General features: G+C 41.9%; 1 long non-coding RNA gene across 1 annotated transcript in view; it reads left to right on the plus strand.

Annotated features, from left to right (window-relative positions):
* Positions 1-24,978, plus strand: part of LOC144930505 (uncharacterized) — a 43,511-nt gene extending 18,533 nt beyond the window's left edge. The window contains exons 2-4 of the long non-coding RNA XR_013635722.1: positions 11,955-12,099; positions 17,619-17,706; positions 23,654-24,978. This is a non-coding gene — a long non-coding RNA (uncharacterized LOC144930505). The remainder of the gene's footprint in view (positions 1-11,954; positions 12,100-17,618; positions 17,707-23,653) is intronic.
* The last annotated feature ends 2,475 nt before the right edge of the window (positions 24,979-27,453 follow it).

Consider the following 27,453-nt stretch of genomic DNA (forward strand, 5'->3'; position numbering starts at 1 on the left):
TTGCCTCTGCTTGTTGACATGCTTGTTGACCCCCCTCAAAGAATTCTAGGAGATTGGTGAGGCATGATTTCCCTTTACAAAAAACATGTTGACTATTCCCCAACAAATTATGTTCATCTGTGTGTCTAACAATTTTGTTCTTTACTATAGTTTCAACCAGTTTACTTTACTATAGTTTCAACCAGTTCAACCGGTACTGAAGTCAGGCTTACTGACCTGTAATTGCCGGGGTCTCCTCTGGAGCTCTTTTTAAAAGTTGGCATCACATTAACTATCCTCCAGTCATTTGGTACAGAAGCTGATTTAAATGATAGGTTACAGACAACAGTTAGTAGTCCTGCAATTTCACATTTGAGTTCCTTCAGAACTCTTAGGTGAATACCATCTGGTCCTGGTGACTTATTATTGTTTAGTTTATCAATTTGTTCCAAAACCTCCTGTGGTGACACCTCAGTCTGGGACAGTTCCTCAGATTTGTCACCTGAAAAGAATGGCTCAGGTTTGGGAATCTCCCTCACATCTGCAACCGTGAAGACCGATGCAAAGAATTCATTTAGTTTCTCCGCAGTGGCGTTATTGTCCTTGAGTGCTCTTTTATCATCTTGATCATCCAGTGGCCCCACTGGTTGTTTAGCAGGCTTCCTGCTTCTGATGTACTTAAACATTTTTTTGCTATTACTTTTTGAGTCTTTGGCTAGCTGTTCTTCACATTCTTTTTTGGCCTTCCTAATTATATTTTTACACTTTATTTGCCAGAGTTTATTCTCCTTTCTATTTTCCTCATTAGGATTTAACTTCCACTTTTTAAAGGATGCCTTTTTGCCTCTCACTGCTTCTTGACAACTGTTCTTAGTCACGCAATAGGACCTGTGCCTACGTCCCTCATCCATGTCTATGGAACAGTGAGAAAAACAGAGAAAGCTGAATTAGAGCATCAGCTGGAACCTCAAGCAGAAAGACTTTATGAGCTAAGAACATACAACAAAGAAACCACAGTGTACATCAGAGATGCCATGCTAATAATGCAAATGATGGCTGGAGGCAAATTTTACACATTCAATGTATTGGCTGCTGAGTACTCGAGGCAGGTACTAAAATGATTTGACAAAGCTAATTCTGTAATCCAAGTCTTTGCCAGTCTATGACAACAGGAACTCTGTGAAAACTGCAGAAAGACAGGACCAGACAGGATCTAAGATTAGACACAAGAAGTACCTGATGATTGGTAGATGCTCTGTTCCTCCATGGAAGAAGTTTCTAAATGTGGCATCCAACAAGAAGCCACTTGTAAAATTCTTCTATGAATATATGGTTTAACATGCACCCTAGACTGTAAGAGCATACCCAATTCAAACACTTCTTGACAGAGGCTTTTCAAATGGTGAAGTAGTAAAGACCATCACCAGTAGAGGTGTTGAGTACTGTATAAATTAGGGCTGTCGATTAATCGAGTTAACTCATGCGATTAACTCAAAAAGATTAATTGTGATTAAAAAAATGAATCGCGATTAATGCAGTTTTAATTGCACTGTTAAACAATAGAATACAAATTTAAATTTATTAAATATTTTGGATGTTTTTCTACATTTTCATATATATTGTGTTTGTAATTGAAATCGAAGTGTATATTTTTATTACAAATATTTGCACTGTAAAAATGATAAACAAAAGAAATAGTATTTTTCAATTCGTCTCATACAAGTACTGTAGTGCAATCTCTTCATCCAGAAAGTGCAACTTACAAATGTAGATTTTTCTTGTTACATAACTGCACTCAAGACAAACAAGTGTGTTTACATTTACAGGAGATAATGCTGCCCTCTTCTTATTTACAATGGCACCAGAACTTGAGAACAGGCATTTGCATGGCACTTTTGTAGCCAGCATTGCAAGGTATTTATGTGCCAGATATGCTAAACATTTGTATGCCCCTTCATGCTTTGGCCACCATTCTAGAGGAGATGCTTCCTTGCTGATGATGCTCATTAAAAAAATAATGTGTTAATTAAATTTGTGACTGAATTTCTTGGGAGAGAATTGTATGTCCCCTGCTCTGTTTTACCCACATTCTGCCATGTATTTCATGTTATAGCAGTATCAGATGATGACCCAGCACATGTTGTTCATTTTAAGAACTCTTTCACTGCAGATTTCACAAAACACAAAGAAGGAACCAATGTGATATTTCTAAAGATTGCTACAGCACTCGATCCATGGTTTAAGAATCTGAAGTGCCTTCCAAAATCTGAAAGGGAAAGGTGTGGAGCATGCTTTCAAAAGTCTTAAAAGAGCAACACTCTGATGCGGAAACTACAGAACTCGAACCATCAAAAAAGAAAATCAACCTTCTGCTGGTGGCATCTGATTCAGATAATGAAAATGAACATGCATCGGTCCACACTGCTTTGGATTGTTATCAAGCAGAATCCATCATCAGCATGGACGCATGTCCCCTGGAATGGTGATTGAAGCATGAAGGGACATATGAATTTTTAGCGCATCTGGCACATAAATATCTTGCAACGCTGGCTACAACAGTGCCATGAGAACACCTGTTTTCACTTCCAGGTGACATTGTAAACAAGAAGTGGGCAGCATTATCTCCTACAAATGTAAACAAACTTGTTTGTCTGAGCGATTGGCTGAACAAGAAGTAGGACTGAGTGGACTTGCAGGCGCTAAAATTTTACATTGTTCCGTTTTTGAGTGCAGTTATGTAACAAAAAAAATCTAAATTTCTAAGTTGCACTTTCACAACAAAGAGATTGCACTACAGTACTTAGGTGAATTGAAAAATACTATTTTTTTTTACAGTGGAAATCCTTGTAATAAAAAAAAGTATAAAGTGAGCACTGTACCTTTGTATTCTGTGTTTGTAATTGAAATCAATATTTGAAAATTTAGAAAACATCCACAAATATTTAAATAAATAGTATTCTATTATTGTGTAACAGTGGGATTATGAAAATATTTAAACAGAAAATAAGCTGCAGTTTAGATAACATCTGGACTGTTATGCTGGAGAAAGACAGACATAAATGAAATAAGCGGAGTCAAAAGAACAATATGTCACGTGTCAATAGGATGCATTGAAAAACGTAAAGACTACAATTTGTGAATATGTTCTTCATGTTAGCATGAAGTGGAAGCTTTTTATTGCATGTAAGGAAATGATGAATGCTCAGTCTAAAGAACTGTTGCAAATTTCTGTGGAAAGCATTGGATAGCTCCATCTACTACTTCAGGCAACTTTCTGTACCACATTAATATCTCTTATTTTTTTAATAGACAGTCTCAGTTTTCACTTTATATAAGCTGAATGATACGCAGTGTCATCTGTGTGGGGGGATTTTAGTTTTATGAGCATACATAAATTAAGATGAAAATATGATGCTGAATTGTATGCTCTAGTGAATCCTACACGTACAACTTCAAGTTAAAACTCCCAGATTTACAGGCACTTTGCTCTCACTTCTCAGAATGTGCTATAACCACAGAATATCCACAGCCATGAATTTATAGAGCACATAGCAATGAAATACCAGTGAGCAGATATTATTACCTTGAGTTGTGGAGAAAAAGGATGGGAAAGCTACCTGTAACTATTCATTTGACCTTCAGCTTTCTCTTCCTTGTTAGTATTGCATTGTTACCATGAGATATTTGAAACTGCCTCTTGAGACACTCTCCCTCAAAAGTCGTTGGTGTACATCCAAAACTTTGTGGAGTCAGTTTTCCACAGAGATGCAGAATTTTCTCAGTCAGACCGAGACATCCCACACAGCAGTGAGCAGTCCTGCACTGCTTCTCAGGCTACTCAGCATCTTCACTCCCGGATTACCTATTGTGAAATTAATGCATTCCAGAAAAAGGTGGAATTACTTCAGCTTCTGGCTTCCGGCTGGGAGGATGGAGGTAAAGCATTCCTTGATTTTCTTGACACTACAAATGATGCAAAACCAAACATGCTTATGGATGAGGGACATATAGGTCAGAATGTGACTACTGTTCCATTTACCTCCTTAAAGAAGGAATCATCAGGGCAAGCAAAGGTTTTCTTCCATCCATCTGTTGCCCATAAGACAACTTTTCATCATCCAGCTAATATTGAGAAAATTGTTTATCCTTTACCCCTCACTCATTGTCACTTGCAATGTTAGATGGCTCTCTAAAGACTGATTCTACTTATGACAACATATCTGGACTACTACAGATGTTGAATGCACACTTACCAGTAGTAAAAAAAAAAAAAATCAGGGTAATTCAAAGTTGTTCAGGAACAATTCAGAAAATATAAGGGAGAATTCTTGTCACATTTGTAACAGGGAAAAGCCACCACAACCAGCTAATTATGATATAAAAGTCTCCTGGGTGGGCTGTAATGATATGTGCTCTCGGTGGTTTCACTGTTGTCTGCCAGCTTCTGTAGACAGGAGTCTACATGTATATGCAAACGGTGTTTAGTGGCTAATTTAGAATTAGTTGTGCTGTACAGCCAAGGTGACTTCCAGAGGGGGCTTAATTGAATGGGAAGGACGGCATGAAAATAAGAATTCATAACATGCTGGTTGGCTATTCTTTTCATCTTAACTTATTTTCTTTCTTATAAGCTCTGTTGCTCGTATTTATATGTGTTAACTATGGACACATGACATTCTGGTGTGAGAATGAGGGGAAAGTAGAAACAGTTCCTTTGGTCTTCTTCCTCCCACAGCTTCTCTGCTGAGCGCCCAGGTATGTTGTATAGAATGAGCTAACTATGAGTAGGCTAGCGGGTTCACTTATAGAATTGTTCTGAAGCATGAGTGTCTTAGCTACTCAGCATGGGTCAGCGAGGAGGACCTAACCACCATAGAAATGGTAGAGCATAAAGGAAACCAGAGACGTGGCAGCAGCTTTTTAAAAAGACCATATTTATTTCACCAGATTTTACAGTCACTTTCAGTCCCGTTTCTCCATGATCATTGTGCCTCAAGTGTGATCAAAATAATTGCTTTCTGGGAAGTCCAAAGTTTCTATAGGGAGACAGGTCCCACCCAGTGTGTCAAAATTCAGTACCTTCTTCTGTAACTTTTTCAAGCAAGAGAATCTCTTCAGGCCTCTACCGAAGTGTCCCCACAGGTTTAATCTTCTCAGGATCCTTGGAACTGCATTTCTTACCCTGAATGTTATTCTTAATACACCTCTACCCCAGTATAATGCGATCCGATATAACACGATTTCAGATATAATGCGGAAAAGCAAAAATGGTTTTCTGTCTTGTCTACAACATTGGTTCTCAAACTGGGGGTCGCAACCCCTCAGGAGATCACAACCCGGTTATGTGGGGGGTTGTGAGCCTCGACCCCAGCGTGCGGCTGCTAGTTGTGAGCCCCGACCCCAGTGCCGGGCTGTGAGCCCTGACCGCGAGGCATGGCTGCGAGCCCCGACCGCTGTGTGGATCTGTGGGGCTACAAGCCCTGACCCCGGCATGTGGCTGTGAGTCCTGACCCCGACCCCTGTGCCAAGCTATGAGCCCCGACCCTGGCCCCGGCGCGCGCCTGCGAGCCCCGGCACCAGGCTACGAGCCCCGGCCCCAACAGGGACGCATGGCTGCGAGCCCTGGCCCCGACAGGGATGCGTGGCTGCAAGCCCCGATCCTGGGCGTGATGTGAAGGACAACATCAGATGTGCCCTATCTAAAACAACACCAAGAATAAAACTTTTTATGTCAAATACTGTATTAATAACGGAAATGCTCAAGGCCAAACCAAGTTTGATATAACGCGGTTTCACCTATACCGTGGTAAGATTTTTTGGCTCCTGAGGACCGTGTTATATCAGGGTAGAGGTGTATTCTCTTAAGAGCCTGCCTTTACCTGGCATTGTCTCTCCTCCTGCCAAGCCTGTATTGCAAAGGCCCCAGAACCCTCCCACTCCCAGCAGGCTTTGCTGAGGATTAATGGCCTATTGAAGCCAGATGGACCACATCCTAGTTCTAATTCCTGTGGTAGTCACAAACTATATACAGTCTGCTTCTTGGTAAGTCTCACTTCTTAAAGGGCTTGGGTTTTTTTCCTTCCTTTTCCTCCTGTGACAGTTTACTCTGTTACAATGAGATTCTGGCCTCCCACATAGATGCCTATTGGCAAAATAAACTCCAGCTGGGAGGAATGAGTCATGTAAAACTGGCTTGATCCCAAACAGCACTTATTGTGGTGCTTCAGAAAGTGGCAAGAGACTTCACAGTTGTGGCAAAGCTTTTAAGGTGCCAGTGGTTTCTTGATATATGTATGCCAATAGAATTCAATTTCCTTTCCTTTATTGGAAGTTTCCATCTCACTCCTGTATTATGACTAAGACTAGGCAGATGTTAGTTGTGGTGATATAAATGTTTGGCGTGATGAACTATAGAATAAACATGTAGGATATGGTTGAGCAGGACCATAAGGATAATATGGACTGTTCATCACTAGGCAGTAAATTCTGTTCAGACACACACACAAACAGAAACTATGTTAAAAGAATATCAACATTGCAAAATCAAGCACTGAAAAGCTAGGAAATGCCAAAATTAAGGTTGCCTGTGCAACCTTAATTCAGCCCTCTTGTGCATCTGCATTAAGACAAAGTCTTTAATTACATGATCACATATTATTTTTTTCCATAGTATTCCTGCTTCATTAAGTGGTCAGGATGGGGCTTTCTCTGGTGAGGCATAAGATTGTGTAGTCAAGGAGACTTGTCTATAGTACCCCTACTTCATTTGTTGCAGAAGATGGAACATGTTAATTGAATGAGACACAGAACTGCAGGAAGAGTGAGGATGGTTGATTGCCACCCTGGAGAACTAGATTCTATTTCTACCTCTTCCAGAGTTTGTATGTGATGCGAGGCATGACACTTGGACCAAACTTTGCACAGGTGGTCACTAACTATATTCCTCATTTTCTGGGTGCCTGACTTGAGACCTGTGGGTTTAACTTGCAGAAGTGCTGAGCACTCACAGCTGTAACTGTGTCAACAGGAGCTGTGCTTTGAATGTATTGCTTTGTACTTTGAAGAAAATCAGATCCTAGGTGTTTCAACAAGGGCACCCAAAATTAATGGATTTTTTTAACCTTAAACTCTGTGCCTCAGTACCTCATCTGTAAAATAGGGATAATACTCACTCACCTCACAGGGGTGTTGTGAAGATAAATTCATTAATGTTTGTGAAGCATTCAGATAATATAGAGATTAGTACCATGGAAAAGCCCATGAGGAAATTAATATGTCTGTCTTCAGAGCAGGGTCTGAATACAGTCCACTAAATTAGACATGGAGTCACATATTGAACAATGAGGAGAAAACAAAACATTGAATAGCTCCCCATAAGTGAGCACTGTCCATCCTGTGCACTGAATGAGGCAGGGGGCTGTGGAAAAAATGGTATATGATCATGTAATTAAAGACTATATCCCACTGAATACACTGGAGATGGGGGAGAGGACAAATTAAGGATGCCTGCCCCCGTAAATTATATGCACAAATGCTAACTAAAAACAGAAATTCCATCAAGTGGCATCACAATGACAGATGGGCACAGATTATTTTGCCCATTTCCCCCCAAGCTCGACCACTTCTGCCCCATCCCCTCAAACCCGTTCCTGTAGCAGCCCTGTCTCGTCCACAGCCCTGGCTTCTTGTCCCAGTCCTGTTCTCCTTACCTGGCCAGTAACAGTCTTCACTCTTCAGACTCCTCATTCCACTCACCCAAGCAAATCTCCTTGCCCAACAAGTCTTAGTTTCTCCCCAACACCCAGTTTCCCTCTTTCCCCACAAGGCTCCTTGTTCAAATCTACTCCCACTATTCCACCCCTCCCAGTACAGCTCTTGTCCCCTTTTCTTTCAAACTGGGCAGCTTTCTCCATGATGCCTGGGCCCAGAATGGTGGACATTCAGAACACAGGAGACACAGGCATCCTGCTGTTAATTCTGGTAGTAGGCCCACAGCAGCCCGGAACTGCAATTGTAGGGGGAAAGTCCTGCAGATGGAATCTTCAGGAAATTTAGGTGCAAAACTGTAGCAAAATTCTAGAGTGCGAGCTGCAATTTTTCAAAGCTTTCTAACTCAGCCAGATTTTGGCGGATTTTCACAGGGATGGCAATCTGACACAAAAGCCACTTCCTGCCAAATTTCATATCCCTGCTCCAAAATAAGGGGGTACTAGAGCTCAGAGAACAGTTTGCCAGAATTTTTTTTAAAATGGGCAAAATCAGTGTATTTTCCCCTATCCTCATTCTTGGAAACAGCATAACCATTTTAATTTAAATTTTCCCCTTTCTCCCAATGGCTTCATTGGGAGTTGAGGGTGCTGAGCTCACAGGTTCAAACCGAAAGGGATTCAGTTGACTCCAGTTATCTCCATGGAAGATGGGTTCCTGCTAAATACTACAACAAGATTATTTAGAAATTTTTGAGGATAGGAGGGGACCACAGGTTTGTTTGCTTTTTTAATGATATAATATAGGGTTGTACATCTTAGAAGGGAGAAGAGGAAGGTGAAGTTGGCTGCATTCGCCTACTCAAATGTTCCCATATCTCAAAGAAGAGGGTCCTCAATGGAATAATTTTCTTTGCAATATACAGTACTGCCACAGTATGTTGCTAAAACAAGAAGTTTACTTAATATTCAATATGGAATTAAAGGCTTGTAAAAAGAGCACCTGCAATTATACTAACTAGTATTAAAAATGCAACAGCACTTGCCATAATTCTTCAGTGTATACATTTGACTGGGATTAGAAATGATGTTTTTCTCTATATCCATAAATAAGCAAGTGTACTATATGTTCATGGGTTTTTTGTCTGTCCATGGAGTAGCAGGTGTAGAATATAAGATGCTAAATCATTGGCAACAATGACAGGATGCTTATGCTATCTCTGCAAGCAAGCACTTGGGTAACTTAGTCACTAGCTCTGTCTTTCCAAAGGCACTCCAGCTGGTTATGTACATTGGGATCTTACTGAACTAATGGTTAGGTACAGAAGGGAATAAGTGATCTGGACAGGTACCCTCCCCTGTCTTGCAATAAATAAATAAATAAATAAAAATAAAAAAATTGGAATTGTGAGGGGCCAGTAACATGACTTGGATAAGATTTCTTTTCCTTTTTCTTCCCTTGTAACTCATGCTGCTGTTCCCAATAATTTAAAAAATAATATGGTCTTTATTTAATGATTTTTTTAATCTGCTGTGTAAATAAACTAATTTTTTCTTGACAAACATTTTTGTGTAATGTTTAGCGAGATGAGAAAAGTAAAATTCTTCAATGGTTAAGTGACTTTTACACCAAATATTTGGACAACTTTCATCTCTACATGTGTTCAATTAAATACAAAAATCCATTCACTTCATGTCTTTAAAGTAATGTAAGGATATGACATAGCATATCATAGAGAAATTGCATCTGAATCAGATCCTTCCAACATAGTTCAGCACTCAAGATGTTCTTCTGATTGGTGTTGTACAAATACCATAGACAATCCAAAGACTCATGGATTACTACTTTCAAGTGTGTGTTTAATGGTCCTTTGTTTCACTTCTAGGCAAGGCAAAACATGCAAACTGGGTAGTAATACTATAGAAAATAATGTTCATTAAATAGGATTCCTCCTACCTGTTAGCATATGCAAAAAAGACAGTTCTTAGGAAGGAATGCTCTAGCTCAGTTTACCACCCGAATGAGCCAATCTGCCAGAAATAAAAGGGTGTTTTTTTCTTTCAGAAAAATTCACCACCAATTGCTAAATGAGAATTATACACCAATGCTAGGAGCCTGCATAATAAACAAGAGAAACTAGAATTGTTCATTTATGAGCATAAATTCAATCTAGTTAGTATTACTGAAACCTGATGGGATGATTCACATAAATGGAATGTTAACATTAATTATTATAACCTATTTAGAAAGGAACAAGTGGGCAAAAGGGCAGGGGGGTAAGGAACTCTGTATCAAAAATGACGTTACCTGTTTCAAGTCACTGATAACGTGAAAGAAACTGAATGCTTAGAGTGTTGTTCCATAACCGATAAAGCACAAGATGGGGTACTAGTTGGTATCTGTTACAGACCACCAAATCACACTATGGAACAGAATGACCACTTCCTTATGCATGTATCTACAATGTGTAGGGAAAAAAGCTGTGTGGTCAGGGGGAGACATTAATTTGGGTGACACATGCTGGAGGTTTCATGCTGTCAGTACTAAAAGGTCCTTGGAATTTCTAAACATAATAGATGACAATTTACTAAATCAACAAATGTTGCAGCCAAGATGGAGGAATTCTATATTAGACCTTGTCTTAACAGATAAAAAGGAACTGATCTCAGAACTAAAAGTTAATGATAGCATAGGTACTTGGTGCTTTAATAGGGGCAATTTCACAGAGCGGAAAACAATTTTGAGCCAGATCAGGTGGGAGAAAGAATTTAATCAGAAAAATGTGAATGATGATTTGGAATCATTTAAGAACACTTTATTAGATGGCCCAAAAGCCACAAGTGAGGAATAAGGCTGTGTTGGTTTAAAAAACAGCCTAGTTAAGACAGGAAGTGAAAGCAGCTGTAATATATATATAAGCCAAGGGAAGAAAGGGGGAGTTGATTGTAATGAATATAAATCAGAAGTTAGGAACTGAGATGTGTTAGTATCTGATGCAAAGCTTACTGACATCAATGAAGACATCCATTGACAGTAGTGGGCTTTGGCTCGGGCTCTGAGTTGGGTACAGAAAAATCTCGATTGTAAAAAACATCAAAAGAGAACTGGGCTCTTTTCATGCGCCATTCACAAAAGGAGAATGAAGCAGGAAATGACAGTCTTCCCGGATCACAAAATGGCAACACACCTCTAAAAGACCATAGTCCTTGAAAGCCCAGATTGGGGCTCTTTATGGATGTAGTAGCAATATAGAAAATTGAATCTGTAAGAAAAATAAGGAATGGGAGGAATACAGCTGCCATACTGCACACCAACTTTGGTCTCTTCTCTAGCTCCGTAGTTCTTTCTGCATAAAGCTGAAGCTCCAGGAAGCCAGGGGAGGGGCGGCGAAGCAGAGCAGGGCAGCGCTTTCAGGGGAGAAGGCAGAGGCGGAGCGGAGGTGAGGTGAGCTGGGGCCAGGCAGGGAGCTGCTGGTGGGTGCTCTGCACCCACCAAATTTTCCCCGTGGGTGTTCCAGCCCCGGAACACCACGGAGTCGGCACCTAACGTGCCACTTTTGGCCAGTTGTTAAATTTAGAAGCCAGTTCTAAAAGGGCTTCTAAATTTAACAACGGCTTCCAGTGAACCGCTGTGAACCGGCTCCAGCTCACCTTTGGTAGTATCCACCTACTCCAATGGCTTGTTACATTTTTTCCTTTTTAAAAAAGGATGCAAATATAACAGACACAAATTCATATACTAATTAATAAAAATACAAAGAGAAACAGCCAGGATGCAAGGAAATGTATTAGACAGCTGTTAGTGTTAGGTGACCAGGTCATAGGAGGTCAGGCCTTCTGGTCAGAGCAGGAGTCATGCCTAGTGGTCAGAGTCAAAATGCCAGGCCCATGTGTTGAGACAGAGGCAGTAATCAGAGTCAAGGTCAGAATCAGATTACCTGGAGTCAGGAAAGGCAGGAGCAGGGCTGGGTGCAGGGCAGAGTCTAGACTAGAGTAAGGCTGGGTGCAAGGTAGGGTCCAAGCAGGAGCAGGGCTTGGAATGAGGCAAACACAGGCAGATAGAATTCACAGGCATGTACACTGAACAGCCACTGATCCTCTGCAGCTGCTGGGCTAAAGAGCAAGCCGCCAGACAGCTTTAGCCAATCAGGTGGTTCTGTTGTGGCCCAGCTGCGCTCTTTGGCTGCCCAATGACTGGGTAGGTGCAGCTGCAGGCCCTTATTCCTGATAGTCAGTAACTATCATTTTTGAACCTTGTTTTGTTCTCAGAACAGTTGCTTCTGCAGGGGCTGATCTGACACTGAGCCTGTGTTTTCTGCTTCTGGTGTCTCGTATCATCAATGAGTGGATGAACATATATTACTTCAGTCAAAGAAATGCTGATAGTGTTCTGGATGCTCTCAAGAAACAGAGGGTATGTCCTTTGTGATTATGTTTATATTTCTTGGGTTGTTCCTGAAGGACAGACCCTCTGGGGTGATTATAATATGTGACCTTTTGTGGAGGGTATAGCTAGTCACTTAACAGGTTGCTGTCCACTTTGTTTTGAAATCTAACCCTTTCCTCCTTGGGGGGGGGGGGGGGAATCTTTGGTTTTCTTGTCATAGTATTTCTTCTGTTCTAGTTCCTAGCAGATAACTCTCTTGTAAGCAATTCAGTGTAAATTTGAAGTTTGTTAGAGTACTAATACTTTTGTTCTTCTGCCTATGATTTGCTGATATTTTTATCCTAAAAATTTAAAATAAAACAGATTTTTCTAACAGTGGTGATTATTAATCTTTGAAATCTGCAAGGTTTCTCTTTCAAATTCCTTGTTGTTTCCTTTGACTCTTATCCACTTTTCTGGGCATAGTTAAGTGCTTGATGTTAGAACATGTGTCTTAAAGAAAATCACCAAAATGAGCCTCTCCTGAATTGTGGGTCATTATTTATTAACTCATCTGGAATCCCATGAAGTAATTTATACTGCTATTTGATGTGTTGTACAATAGCTTAGCTTTTAAGAAAGTAGTTCATCACAGACAGTGGAATAAATAACCTTGGTTCCTCTTATTGGCTCCACTCTGCAACAGTACAACAGAAACACTTTATGTAATCAGTATTGATATCCATACTGTGAATTATTTAAGTCTGATTCCTGTGTAGCTAAGGGCCTAGCTTTCTATGAGGAAAAAGCAAGGCTTGTGAAGTAAGGATCTTGCAATTGGGGGGGGGGAGAGGACAACCCAATGGAAATTCCAGGCATGGAACTTATTAGAGATAATGTCCCCTATACATAGGGAAAACAGGTAGGGGACAATCTGGTGCTCGCTAACTTTTCCTGGATAACTTACTGACTTTCAATTAATGCTGCTTAATGTTTCAAATGAGTTTTTATAATATGATCATGTATTAAACATTACAACTTTTTCATTACAAAATATATTTTATCTGTGTGTACATTTATTGCACTTCCCACACAGCAACCTGCTTGAATTTAGACACTTTCTATTTATGTTAAGATGAATAAAGTACACTAATGGTGAGCTACACCTGGAATAGGAGATTATTTACAGTCTTTTAAAATAAGTAGAGGTTATCAACATCCTTCCAAAAGTGAGCTCTGTTGTGACAGAATATCTCTAATGACAATAACAAATTTTAATTGACCAGAAGGCTGTTGATCTGACACTTTTAGGAACAGTTTAAACATGCAACTGAGATACATAAATTTATTATTTATGTAAACCCAATAAAAGATTATTGCAATTAAATGAAAACCACTAGCAATTAATGTAATCTAGCCTCAAAACTGTACTAATACTTATCATAATTCCAATGACAAGAAGGCATTTTGTTGTTGTTTCTTTGTAAATAGGATGTAAGTAACCTATGCAACAAAGATGATAAATCTAACTGCATGACTACCAGGTGCACAAATTCTATTTGTGTGCTAATCCCTCACTAGCTCTTTACTGTGTGGCAGTTAAGTATTTCCTGGTGTGCACTGTAATAACAGGCAGCTGTCCTGTCAGCTCCACTGAAAAATGAGATAATAAGGCAGGCAAATGATGTCCTTTAAGTGCCAAATCCTCTGTTTCCTGCAGCTTTCCTTTAAGAGGGTTCAAGCAACTTTTAACAGTTTTTCTTCTTTAAAATTCATTCCAATTGCATGTGAATAACAGTATTGAATATCATCTCCCAAAGAAGAGACAGCATGCTAAATAGCTTAAAAACTTCTAAAGAGACAAACCAGTTGACTGGAAACATGACACTAAAAGTCACTAAGGTAATAAGACCTGTAGACTCCAACACTGCTTCTGTTGAAGTTTTGCCATTAACATCATCAGCCTGACCCTGCTCCCAGCTGAAGAGCATCCCATCCTTCAGCTTGTTGTCTTCTGGTTCACACACATTACTGGTAGTCAGGTGATCAGTATTCTAAGTTCCCACCTGTGTCACAACTTCCCTTGTGACATTGGGCAAGGGGATGAAAAATGCTGAGTGCCCAGGAATTGAGGTTGCTTCTGGGCATCTCCTGTGAAGTGCTGAGCCACTGCAGCTGTTATTGATAGAATCGGCCCCTCTAGCCTTGGCCATGAAACTAAACCTTGAGGCCTATGGCCTTGTGGAGCCCTCAGCACTGGATGCTTTTCACCTTTAATTTCTCTATGCCTCAGTTTCCCCATCTATAGCATTAGGCTATCGGGGAGTCTCAGATTAAATTAATATTTTGAGCTCCTCAGCTAGAAGGTGCTATGAAAGCACTAGGTGGTATTATCATTTATTATGATGAAATGTTTTGAAGATTTCAGTTATCCTGGATTTGATGTCCCATGATCTGTCCTCTGTTCTTACAGATATGAACCACGCTAATTCCAGACACAAAACAACTTCTAAAATTAGCAGAGCTGTCAGGAAGGGAAACATGTTTAATTCACTTAATTGAGAACCCTTGGACCGATAACTGTGGAATAATCTGTCCATAAAGGAAGTTTCCTTTTAATCCTCATCAGTTAGTAGATGGCTTACACCCTAAAACAAAAGAGTTTACCCCCTGTTCTGAGGGATATAATCGATTATTTTTTGTTAAGGTCCAAATTTCTTGGTCAAGGTATAGGCAAGGTTCAGACTCCAGAGAAAATAATACAAAAATATTAATGAATAATTGGATTTCACAGTCAATTCAAAAGCGTCTGGTGGCAGGGGTTCTGGAAAAATATGTATAGTGGGGATGCTGGGAGCCATTGAACCAAACTATAAGCCCTGTATTTAATGGAAACCATTACAAGCCAGAGGTGCAGCAGCACCCCTATTCCAGCATCTATGTCTAGCAGCCCAGATTTGGCCTGCAGTCTGCCTATTGACTACCCTGCCTTAGGATAAGTTTTATTTATCTTCTCTCCCTATACATGTGTACTTCTAAAATCCTGTTAGAACCTTGGATTCTATCTCATGATGATGTGTTCTATAGGTGGATCGTATGGTGGGGGGTTTTTAATATTTCAAATTTATTGCCTTTCAGGGTTATTGGCTGTCCCCTTGTTCTTGTATTAGGAAATAGGGTAAATTGGAGCATCAAAATTATCTTCTTTGTACCACTCAGTATTATGTGTATCTCATGTCCTCTTTTATTCATCTCCTCTTTAAACCAAACAGTCCCAATCTTTTTGATCTTTCCTCAAATGGAAGCCTCTTATTTACACTCTGTTTTGTTGCTTGTCTCTGGGCTTTACCTATTTCTGCTCTGACTTTAAAAAGAGAAATTTTAGATTGATTTTTCTAATGGTATTGCAGTATTTTCAGTATTGGTTTTTTTACCCCATTCCTTATGTCCTAACATTTTGTTTGTGTGTGGTTTTTTGAACCACTGCACCTTGAGCAGAAGTCTGCATTTTGTGACCCCACAGTGATAAACAGAATTTTTCATTGGAGATTACAGCTAATGGAGGAACAACTAGTATGAGTAGTTTGAATTATTCCTTCCAATGTGCATTAACTTCCATTTATGAACAGTGGTTTTCATCAGTCATCATGCTGCCCATTCATTAGTTTTCACAGGTGCCTCAGCAGTTCCTCAGAGTCTTCTTTAGTCTTGATTCTCTTCTATATAGGTTCTTATACCACACGTCTCACCATAGCATCTGAGCACCTTCCGGTAACGCATTAAGCAAAGTAACTAACCTCCGTCACACATCATTTGTTCTCTCACCATCTCCCCAGGGGTAGAATGGTGCTTCCATTTGTTGCTTTTTGGGGTGCGGGGTTGTGACCTTAACAACATCCCAATGCAAGAGGGCAAGGGGTTCATGGTATCTGGTAGTGAATTTCAGCTGGCCTGACCAGTTCAGTTTGCACCAGTTCATTAATGCCCATCTGTATCTGATACAAGGCATGTAAGGTATCATTGGAAAAGTAATAACACTGATCATTTCTTGCCTGGTGTATATATGGTAAATGCCCAAGAGACCATACAAATATTAAAAATGTGGAATTAGAAGGTGTTTATCAGACAAGTCTGGGAAGTGGGTAAATAGGTTTCTTCTAGACAAAGATCAGGCCAAAACCTCCAGCCAGGTGTCATCACAGTTAGTTAGCCATCACATGGCAAGTGGCCATTTATCTGCATTTTAGGAGACACCAGTGGGGGAAGAAACCAGCATGGAATTTCCTTCATCAGCAGACTCCATGTCTCCTTCCTCACAACTTGAATGAACTTTTCTTTGGGGGGGAAGGGAGGAGGTAACCTTCGGAAGAATCAATTTCAGAGGTTCACTAGACTATAACAAAGAGGGGCAAAGAACCCCAAGGGATCTTTCACATAAGAAACCAAAGGAACTGAGCACTTTGGACTCTGTAGAACATCCTAACTAGAGATGTGGTCAGCCATCTTGCTGGAAGGTAGATTGGTAAGGAAACTACCTTGAACAAAGACTGTAGCTTGTCGTTGTCTTAAGTTTTAGCCACTGAAAGTATTTTTTTGCTGTTAGCGAATACTAACATTTCCTTTATACTTGAACTCACTTAAAATCCTATCTCCTTTTGTTAATAAATTTTTACTTTCAATATAAACATGCACAGTGCTATGTTCAATTTGAAGTGATTGCTAACACCAGTTAAACTGATAAGCTGTGTATGCTGTCTCTTTAGGGGACCAAACAAACATTATTCCTCTGAATTCTCCAGGAAAGGGCTGGCCATTGCAGAGTGCATGCTTTTGGGAAAATCTGGGACTGGGTAGTGTTGGGGTCCTCTTGCCAGGTGCAACCAGAGCTGATGTATACCAGAGTGTGGCTGGGGCATAACAAGCAGCCTGCTGGAATCAGAATTGCTGGTTCAGGGCTGCTTATCATACAGACTCTCAGTGTGTGCTTATCTACTGATTGTCAGTGTCCAGGCGGTGAGCCACACCACTAGAACTTTGACTGACCTGTAATCCTGGGTGCCTTAATCACAACCCCTCGCTGGTCTGGATTGCACCACAAGATGGGACAGGGCTGTTTGGGGTTTTGTTGGAGTTTCTATGCACTAGGGCTGTCGATTTAATCACAGTTAACTTGTAAAATTAACTCAAAAAATTACTCTCAATTAATTGCAGTTAAAACTGCATCATTAAACAATAAAACACCAATTGAAATTTATTAAATATTTTGGATGTTTTTCTACATTTTCATATATGTTGTAATTGGTGTATATTTTTATTACAAATATTTGCACTGTAAAAATGGTAAAAGAAATAGTATTTTTCAGTTCACCTCATACAAGTACTGTAGTGAAATCTTTGTTGTGAAAGTGCAATTTACAAATGCAGAGTTGTTGTTTTTTTTCCCCCTTTTGGTTACATAACTGTTTTGTTTTTGAGTGCAATGTAAAACTTCAGCGCCTACAAATCCACTCAATCCTACTTCTTGTTCAGCCAATCGCTAAGACAAACAAATTTGTTTACATTTACAGGAGATAATGCTGATCTCTTCTTATTTACAATGGCACCAGAAAGTGAGAACTGGCAGTTGGTTGGCACTTTTGTAGCTGGCATTGCAAGGTATTTATGTGCCAATATGCTAAACATTCGTATGCCCCTTTATGCTTCGGCCACCATTCCAGAGGACATGCTTCCATGCTGATGGCACTCATTAAAAACGTAATGTGTTAATTAAATTTGTGACTGAACTCCTTGGGGGGAGAATTGTATGTCTCTTGCTCTGTTTTACCTGCATTCTGCCATATATTTCCATGTTATAGCAGTCTCGGCTGATGACCCGGCACATGTTGTTTATTTTTAAGAACATTTTCATTGCAGATCCCAGGGGTGCTGCAGCATGCCTGTAGCGAGGCGATCTGGTTCCCTGCTGCCCCGGAGAGTGATGAGCCTCTCTGGACACCAAAGTAGGCGGAGCCAGCGAATCCTGCGCCTGCCCCTTAGAGGTCAAGGCACAGGACAGGAAGTATAAAAGCTCGATCCCAGAGCTCAGTTAAAAAACAGCCACCGAAAAGGCCAGATGCCTGTGGCGGAGCTTCCAGCTGGGAGACCACAGCAAGTGGCGGCCGACCTGAGGACTGGCCAGACCAGCCAATGCCTGATGCTAGCCTGAGCCCAGAGACGCAGCCAAACTTGCCACTCGCCAGTTACCCCGAGGAGCTGCCAAGCCACCCATATGCCAGTTACCCCGAGGAGCCCATGGTGTGTCACCCCCTTGGAGGATGTCCTCCAGGTACCTCTAGAGGGGGACGTTGGGAGCAGCCGACCCTAGTAAGGCGGCAACACTGCCAGAGCCAATGTCAGTGTGTTGGGGCCAGGAACCCCACTGACACAGCAGCGGGTCGTCTGCTGCTGCTAGGGCCCCGGGCTGGGACACAGTGGAGTGGGTGGGCCTGTGTCCCCCCCTGCCACCCATCTCGCGGGTGGCAGTCTCCCCGTCTCCCAGGCCACTTGGAGCCAAGAGCCTGGTTTTGCTATTGAACTCTTTGCTCAGCCCCTCCCTGAGGGCCTGAGCCACTGACTGTTTGTTGCCCTGCCCTGACCCAGGGCCTGGGCTGTGCTCATAGTGAACTGTTTTGCTCAGCCCCAACCTGGGGGCCTGAGCTACTAACTGTTGGCCCCGCAGCCAGGCTAATTCCCCCAACACACCTAACAGAATTAGCGAGGCAGTCTGGTTCCCCGCCGCCCCGGAGAGTGATGAGCCTCGGCCAAACTCTTACAATGCCCCTGCACCCTTAGTTCCTGTGCCTACGCTGATGTGTCCCAGGCCCTGTACCCCCTTAGAGACAGACCTGGCCCTCAGTTATCAAAACTTTCTTCCCCATGTGTGTATTTAGGCCTGGATCCACAAAGGGACTTAGATGAGCCCCCTCTGGGAACCCCTCTCATGGAGTTGAATGCCTTAAGCTCCTAAGCCATTTCTTGTGAGAATGGCTTAGCTGCCTGTCTACCCCACATACAACAGTGGGGCGGAAGAGGATAAGGATTGTGGCATTTGGGACATCTAGTGTCTTGCAACTGACTTAGCTCATAATTTGGTTTCAGTTTTTTGAAATCGGCCTTTTTAAAGCATCAAGTGTAAATATATTACAGTTTGGACTTCACTCTGTTTGCATGTAACAAATGTGATCAAGTCATGATTGATTGTACCTATGCTACCACTAGTTTTTAGTTCTGTGACAACTTCCTTTTCATCTGTCAAGATGAGGTCTAAGTCCCCTGTATTGAATACAAGATTGAGTTAGGAATTTGTCATATATAATTTTCAGAAATTCTAGGGACTTTTTAGTACTGGCAGCATGAAACTTCCAGCAGATCTCACTTGGATTGAAGTCTCCCGTGGTCATGCTGCTTTTTCCACCCTACACATTATAGATAAGTGCTTGAGGAGCTGGGTCATCTTGTTCTTTAGTATAATTTGTTGGCCTGTAACAGACACCAGCTAATAACTAATACAGCACAAAATAGGATAAGACTGTAATCCATAATCATTCAAGACCATTTGCTTCTGAGTTGTCAGTGACTCAAAAACAGGAAGTACCAGTTGAACATTATTCCTGAACCTAGATTGCAACCACTATGTTGAAGTCTCTTTAAGATTTAAAAAGAACAACTTTTTTTTTTTTTGGTGTAACATCAACAGGCCCAAATAGACTTCTCAGCATTAATTATATTAGCTTGTCTTTTGCTCAACGAGGGAAGAGTCCGGAAGACACATTAAACAAACAAGTAGCATACAGTGCATAAAGTCATGTGTTTGTGATCCGATATGAATTGGTGGACTGGGAAAGCACTGAAGATTTGCCAGCTACTGAAGTCCCTGGAGCTGATTTAATCCTAATGTCAGAATCAGTTTTTTAAGTGTGGGCAAAAAGCCCACGATGTAAGCTCTAGAGATGAAGCTGAAATTGTTGGTCACTTGCATGTTTTGCGGCACAGAAGCAAACTTGTGGTTAAAGCTTCTGTCAAGGATTATGAAGGTCTAAAGTTGAGAGCAGTGATCTCCAAGGGGGGGGGGGGGGAATAAACACAAAGTGCTCTTAGTTAGAAAACTTAGCTGCTCCACTAAAAACTGGTGAATGTGATTAGGACCAATACATATAATCACCTTATTATTAGTAATGAGGCAGGTCTTCTGCTTGTATAAATTGGCATAGCTCCATTGAAGCCAATGGAGCAAAGTCAGTTTGCATCACTTGAGAATATGGCCTATTGTGTATTGCTAAATGTAGGCCAGGGAAAAAAGCTTAATCTTTCTACTAAAGTTCAGTGGGCTATACTTAATATTATAAACCTTTCTGACTGAAAGAGAACCTGCTCAGCTCCTAGTTGTAGGAGATGAAAGAATCTTACACTTTTTGACATTGGTCTCCACAATTATCACTATTTGCAGCACGGCCTAGAGGATAGGGCACTGGGTAGTAGACCTGGGATGAAATACTGATTCCACTGAAGTCAATGACACATTTCCCCCATTGACTTCAAGGCGGCCAGTATTCACCACAAATTCTATTTCTGACTCAAGTATGAACTTGAAAAAGTCACTTGGATCCAGTTTCTCAAAAATTTACTTCAGTTTGTGTGCTCAACTTGAAATTCTGATGGCCAAATTTTCAGAGAGGCTGAAACCCATAACGTATGAGTAAATCAATGGGAACTGCATGGGGCTCAGCCACTCTGAAAAAGTCAAGTCTCAGGTGAGTGGAGATGGGCACACAACAATTTGGGGCACCCAGAATTAGTGGACATGCTTTTGATAACGTGGGTCTTAACCTCTATATGCCCCAGTTTCCTTCCCTGTAAAATGGAGATTTTGCTGCTTGCTTACTGTTTCTAAAGTTCTTGGAGATGTATGGTTGAAAAGTGCAATGTACCAGTAAGCACTAAGTAGTATTGCTGACCCCACCTTGCTCTGGACAAACAAGAAACAACCCTGATAGGGCTCCCAATCATTCCTTACCAGCTGGGCAGATGGTGACTGTGATGACAGTAGGTTTTGAGGGGTTGCAAACTCTAGATGGAAGAAAGGAAAGCAATACTTTTGTTTTCATTAAAGGACATAATTCAGTATACAGTATTTATGATTGGGAATTCACTCTGGTTATTTCATTTAAAATCTAGGGTGTTATGACACAAGTCAAGCATGATGCTGAATGTTTCAGCTTGCTGGATGGTTTTAACACTGTCTCAAACCAGCCCCTGCAAGTTTGCTTGGAAGTGTGAATTCCCACCTAGCAACTGTTTCCCAGTCAAGTTCTCCCTTCCCCTCTAACCAGCCATAAGGACCCTTCTTATCTACGTTTTGGGAGTTGTTTGCTGGGAGAAGGGGCAGGTATTGAGGTTGAAGCATGGAAGGCCAGTTGGTGGAAGCAGAGCTGCCCTCAGGGAGACTTCAGTAACCCATGTAGTACAAACATATAAAGCCATATTTATTGCCACAGACTCCATTGTACTAAGCTTTTAGTGACTTATCTTCTCCTAGCACTGCTTGGCACTTCACATTATTCCAGAATCAGTTAATTTGTCCAGTACCCACTTGTAGATTCACAGATTTTTGGACAACAGAGCTCAGCTCAACCTGAATTGAACAGTCCTCTCTGATCGGGATCAAGGCCTGCACATTAGCCTCATCCCAAGTGGCTAATAAATCCACCAGTCTGTCATGAGTATGACTTACCAAATCTGATAGAAAAGAAGGACAGAAGGTGTGTGGTGAAGCAGCCTGTTGGGATGTAAATTCCAGTATGGCACTGTTTTTGTTTTGTTTTTTAATGCAGCCTGCATTGCCCTAACCAATGCTTCGGCCAGGGTACACTGAGGGAGAGCTCTCCAGGTAATACCCTGGCTCTTGGGATTGCCAGCTGCAGAACAAAGTTGGAGTTAGGGCACATCTACACAGGGATACTTAGGGTGTGTCTACATAAGAATGTTCAGAAAAGTTAAGATGAAATAACTAAAGGTGTAAAGTTAAAGCATGTTAAACCCCTAGGTAGATGCACGCATTCAGAAATGAAGTGACCTTAGTTCACTGTAACTTTAATTCCCCTCACACTTTGAAGACTGGTCTACATATGTAGACAGAGCTACAGTGCTCACGGGTGCAAAAAAGAAAAAAGAAAAAAAATCCTGAGTGTCATAGCTATGCTGACCTAACCCCTGGTGTAGATGCAGCTAGGTTGATGGAAGACTGCTTCCTTTGACCCAGCTGACCTCACCCAAAGAGGTGGTGTTCCTACAGCGATGGGAAAATACCTTTTGTCGCTGTAGACTTCCTCCATGCTACGGAGTTTTGCTGGCATGGCTACAACGGTGCCTACTGTAGCTATGCCATTGTAGTCCCCATCGTGTAGAGATGATAACTTTCCTGAGTGTCTCCATGTAGACAAGCCCTTAGGAAGACTAGCTAAACAATTCCACAAACACAGAGCAAGCTAACCCGAGCATGACTTAGCAAGTTTTTCTTGCTGCAGCTTCTGAAAGCACGTTATATGTAGATGCAAAAAAAGTCTCAGCCTATAGCACATTCAGAACTCTAGCTTGGCTTTGAGACTCTGTTTTTTGTGTGGAGAGATTGGCAACTAGGCAGGGTTTCAAGGTGCTTTTCATCGGGGAGCTAGGTAGCAGCAGCTGCCAGGGGGTGTGCATTGAGTTGCTTATCTATGAGGGGTAGTAGATGGTTAAGCCTCCAAGTTCAGCTTTCCATGTGGGAGGGATCACAGCAAGAATAGGAGGGAGTAGTTGTGAGCCGAAAGGAGTTGCTGACATAATAGAGGTCCCAAGAGTTTAGGGTTCTCTTGTAGGGCTGCTTACATAGCGCAAAGCTAGAGCCATCTGTGGAGCTGGGGAGATTTGGTGATTCCCCAGCTGTGTGAACAACCCCATTCTACAGTCACCAAACTCTTGCAAGCAAGGGTTGAGGTTTGATATTAGAGCAGTGTGAAATAGCCATATTTGCTCCTATCTAAACAAGCATTTACCAGAGAAGACCAATAAGTCATTCAAGGAATTTCAGAGGTTGTGGCTTGTTATATAACCCTGGATCTGATCACCACACCAACTTTGGAGAAGTTCAGATCGGCATCTGAGTGTTTTAGTTTGTGCCTATCTCTACTTTAAGACCATGAAATCAGTCCAGTTGCCATCCTTATGCAATATGTCTGCACACTAGAAATCCTTGAGGAAACTGATATGGGAGAAAAGGGATCAAGAGTGAAATTTATTTCCAACCAAATCAGTTTTTATGATTCTATTATAAACCCCTGAAATTCAGGATTTATCAAATAAATTCTGACACAACCATATCCAGAGCAGCATGTATACGTGGCTGCGGTCATGTAATCTGACTACTGACAAAAAATTAAGTCGCAAAACATTACTGAACTGTTTGTTAATAATATCCAGTCCCTAATGGGGACTAGAAATTCATTTTCATTTAATAATAAGCTATTGTGAAGTGTAAAGGAAAATACAGTGCCATGCATAGTAAACTGTCCTGTGTTTTCTTTGACAGAATGCCAGTTCCTCAGCTGCAGCATTACAATACTATTCATCTTCATAAAGGGCTCTTTTGAAAACGTTATTAAACAGCAGGAAGGGCTGGAGTATGAGAGTTTCATTAGTCATTGGAGGTAAACCTGGCTAATCTCTTCTGTGAATTATTAGCACATTCCTAAACATCCCTGGCTTGATGGCATCCAAAAAGAAGAAGAAGAAAAAAATCCGTTTCAAGCTTCTGGAGTGTATACAAATCTCCATTTTGAAACCTCCTGGGTCACAGTTTAGCAATCTGTTCATCTCAGAGTTCAAGTAGGAACTGTCTGCTTAGGGACCATGGACTCCCCCAGATTGTAGACAAACCCTGGACTGGAATTTTTACACTAGTGAAACTATACCGATTGATTTGGAACTGGGATGAACTGGACTAGTGCTGGTCATTTTGGACACTGCTGCAGCACTTCTACACTAAAAATGTACACTGGCAGTGTAGCTACAGCAGTGCTAGCCCAAAGTATCCGATCAAATGAATCAAAAATTCTTCCACACCGGTTTACAAAAATGTGCAAAATACAGGAAATGCGTCTGTACAGAGCCTAGGACAATGGGGTCCTGGAGCATGGCTGGGGCCCCTAGCCCCGTGATAATACATATATGGTTGATAACGGGCAAAGCGCCCAGCACTAATAACACACTCAATCCCCATAGCCCATATTTCCTGGAGCAAACTACCGTATTTCATAACTCAGGTGCTGCATGTTTCTAGATTGTAAGGCCATGGTTCAGAGACCATTCGTGTGCTTAAAGTTAGGCACTTGCTTATGTACGTTGCTCAGTGAGGGCCTAAGATGTAGGATACACACTTTATGATATAATTTTATAGGCAGCAGGTCATATGATTTAAAACGCCTCCCAAAACATCACAGGTAACTTGTAAAATGTAGTAATTTTAGTCTAGGATGAGCCTGTTTAAATTCTGCTGTTTTGTGAGCATTATACTTAGCTTTGATTCAAGTACAAACATAATCTAAAAGCTTTCCTTAAGGGCTAGGACAGTATTATCCATATAAATTAACCCTTTTACAGAAAACAGGAGTGAACTAAATCTCGTGTGTTGGCTGAGATCTCCTTAGATATATAAAGTAAATAATAAAATATTTGCAAAGCAATGACCTATGCTAAAAAATGATGAGCAGTCTGTGTTGTTTTCTTCAGAAGCTTTTTGCCCCATACAAGAATGTAGTGTCATATATATGTGCCCTGTCTGGTATAATGACAGGTTTCAGAGTAGCAGCCCTGTTAGTCTGTATCCGCAAAAGAAAAGGAGGACTTGTGGCACCTTAGAGACTAACAAATTTATTTGAGCGTAAGCTTTCGTGAGCTACAGTTCACTTCATCGGATGCACTAATGGTGCCACAAGTACTCCTTTTCTTTTTCTCTGGTATAGTTACCCAAGGGATAGTAGAAATCTATGAGGTGGTTTTTTGTCTACAAAATTTTTTTAATATCTCTGTAGGATTACTACAGGATTTACATTTTGGTTTCTATTTTATTTGGCCTCTGTCTTATTTTTAAGGATTAATACCAGAAATCATTCTCTGGTAAGAAGGATGAACTTTCAGAAATATTTATCACCCTACTAAATTTCGCTATTACTGGGGCTTGGAAAATTTGTATATTCAAGATGCAAAGAGTGAAATTCACTTACTCCATTTAGAGCCTGAGTAATCTGGTAGTACGTGGGTGAAGTACTCCAGATGTGGGAGGGTGAAATCCAACATAGGCCAGCAGCAGCTATGTAGCCCCAATGCACTGGATATGCACAATATCCGATCCTAAGGTTTCTTGTGGAGCCCTCTTCAAAGACATCTTCAATGGCAGTCTATGCAGGGCTAGCACAGAGGGGAGACAGATGCCCCCTGGAAGGCTGTTCCCCAGCAGCATCCACATACTATAACACACTGGGATTTAAGTAGCATGGAACATCTGGTACGTGGTGAATTCTACCCATAATATTTTAATACTCAGTAGATCCCACAAGCCACACTCAAGTCCAAGGAGGAATGTGCACAGAGAGCTCTGTTGCTGCTCCCCTCTATGTTGACATTGTCACTTCTTATACCTGCTGGGTTTCTGTCAGACCACGGTATTGAAGCCAGGCCCAGTAGTTCTTAGGAAGTATCCTTGGCTGCTGTGCCACAGGATCACACTGAACGACCATCTCTGACCAACCGCCTTAGTACTAAGGGCCCACAGCAGCCATACCACAGGCTGCTGATTGGATGGACAGGCAGCCCTCTCATGTACCTGAACCTCAACAGGAAGAGGAAGCTGTCTGAGCAACAAACCACTGCCTGCTGATTGCTGCCTAGACTGTCTTGCTGCCTCACCTCCCCAGCCCACTGACCTGGGCCCTTGGATTGGATCTTCTGGCTACTGACCCCTGTGAGAACTCTGATCATTGCCCCAGACTGCCTCTGATACCAATTGACTTGCTGGCTACCCAACCACCCATGCACGCTTGACTACGGCTCTGGACTGTCCCCTAGCCTGCGTTGGCTGCTGGGCATTACAGTTTGATCAGACCGCTTCAGTCTCCTCTTAGGCTCATCCTACCCAAAAAGGGCATAGAACCCACAGGTACAGCCCATGGGACACTGAGCCTCCAGGAGCAGATTGCTTGCCTTCAGGCAGAAACCCAAACCTTGCGGATTGGCTTTGGGCAAAAAACTGCACCCTATGAGAACAGACCACAGAACTGCAAGCAGGAATGTCTCCTGCATCCCCAGGGCCCATGTTGCCTTCAGGACCTGAACATGCGGTACCTGTACCAGGGCATGACAACGGGACCGATAGCAGATTTTGTGAACCATTGCTGTGTCTATTCCTACTACAGCTCAACTCCTACCAGATGGATCTGGTGAAGACTGGCCATCCGCCTTCTAACAGGTGAGGCTCTGGACTGGGGGTCCCCTCTGGTAGAGCAGGATCACCCCATACTGGCCAGCTGGGACACCTTCCTGAGGGTCTTTGTGACAATCTTTGATGGGCCACACCCAGCTTGCACTGCAGAGGGGACCCTACAGATACTCTACCAGCCCTCAGGGTCAGCTGCAATGTATGCAGCCTGCTTATGATAGCCCAGCTACACAAATTCCATCTTGGTCTCAGCAAGGAAATAAAAGATGAGCATGCCCACATGGAGACCCCCAGGAATCTGGATGCATTTATTGAGCCGTGACTCCAAATCAACACCTGACTCAGTGAGTGGCAACTCGAAAGGAAAATGATTCCATCCTGCATCCAGGCACCACCCACAACCCTGGCAAAGGCCCTCTCACCTGAGCCCACGTAGGTGGATGTGGCGTGGACCAAATGGGAATGCCGATGGTGAGAGTATTGTGTTAGTACTCGCCACAGGGTGTCCCCGTCCTGCTAAATCTCCGAATCATGTGTTTCCAGGAAATGACTATGCCCAGCCTCAGTAAGAGAGTTGAGCCTGCGCATCATCTGGAAAATCCATCAAGCCCCCTCCAGCAGCTGAAACCATAAAAGTAGATCTGGTCACCTTGGGATGAAATATAGAAGGGAAAGAAGAGGGCACCAAGACCGAACTCTGAGGGATGCCATCAGGGTAAGGAGTGGGAGGAGCAGTCTCTCAAGTATATGCTGAAGGAGCAGTTGGAGAGAGATAAGGAGAGCACAGAATCAGTAAGCCCAAGGAAGAAGTGGAAGAAGAGGGAGGGATTGATAGTATCAAAAGTGGCAGAGAGGAGGAAGAGAAGGAGATTAATTGGTAACTTTTGGTGAGTGTG

This window comes from Lepidochelys kempii, chromosome 4, assembly GCF_965140285.1.
Source record: "Lepidochelys kempii isolate rLepKem1 chromosome 4, rLepKem1.hap1, whole genome shotgun sequence".
Taxonomy (NCBI): domain Eukaryota; kingdom Metazoa; phylum Chordata; order Testudines; family Cheloniidae; genus Lepidochelys; species Lepidochelys kempii.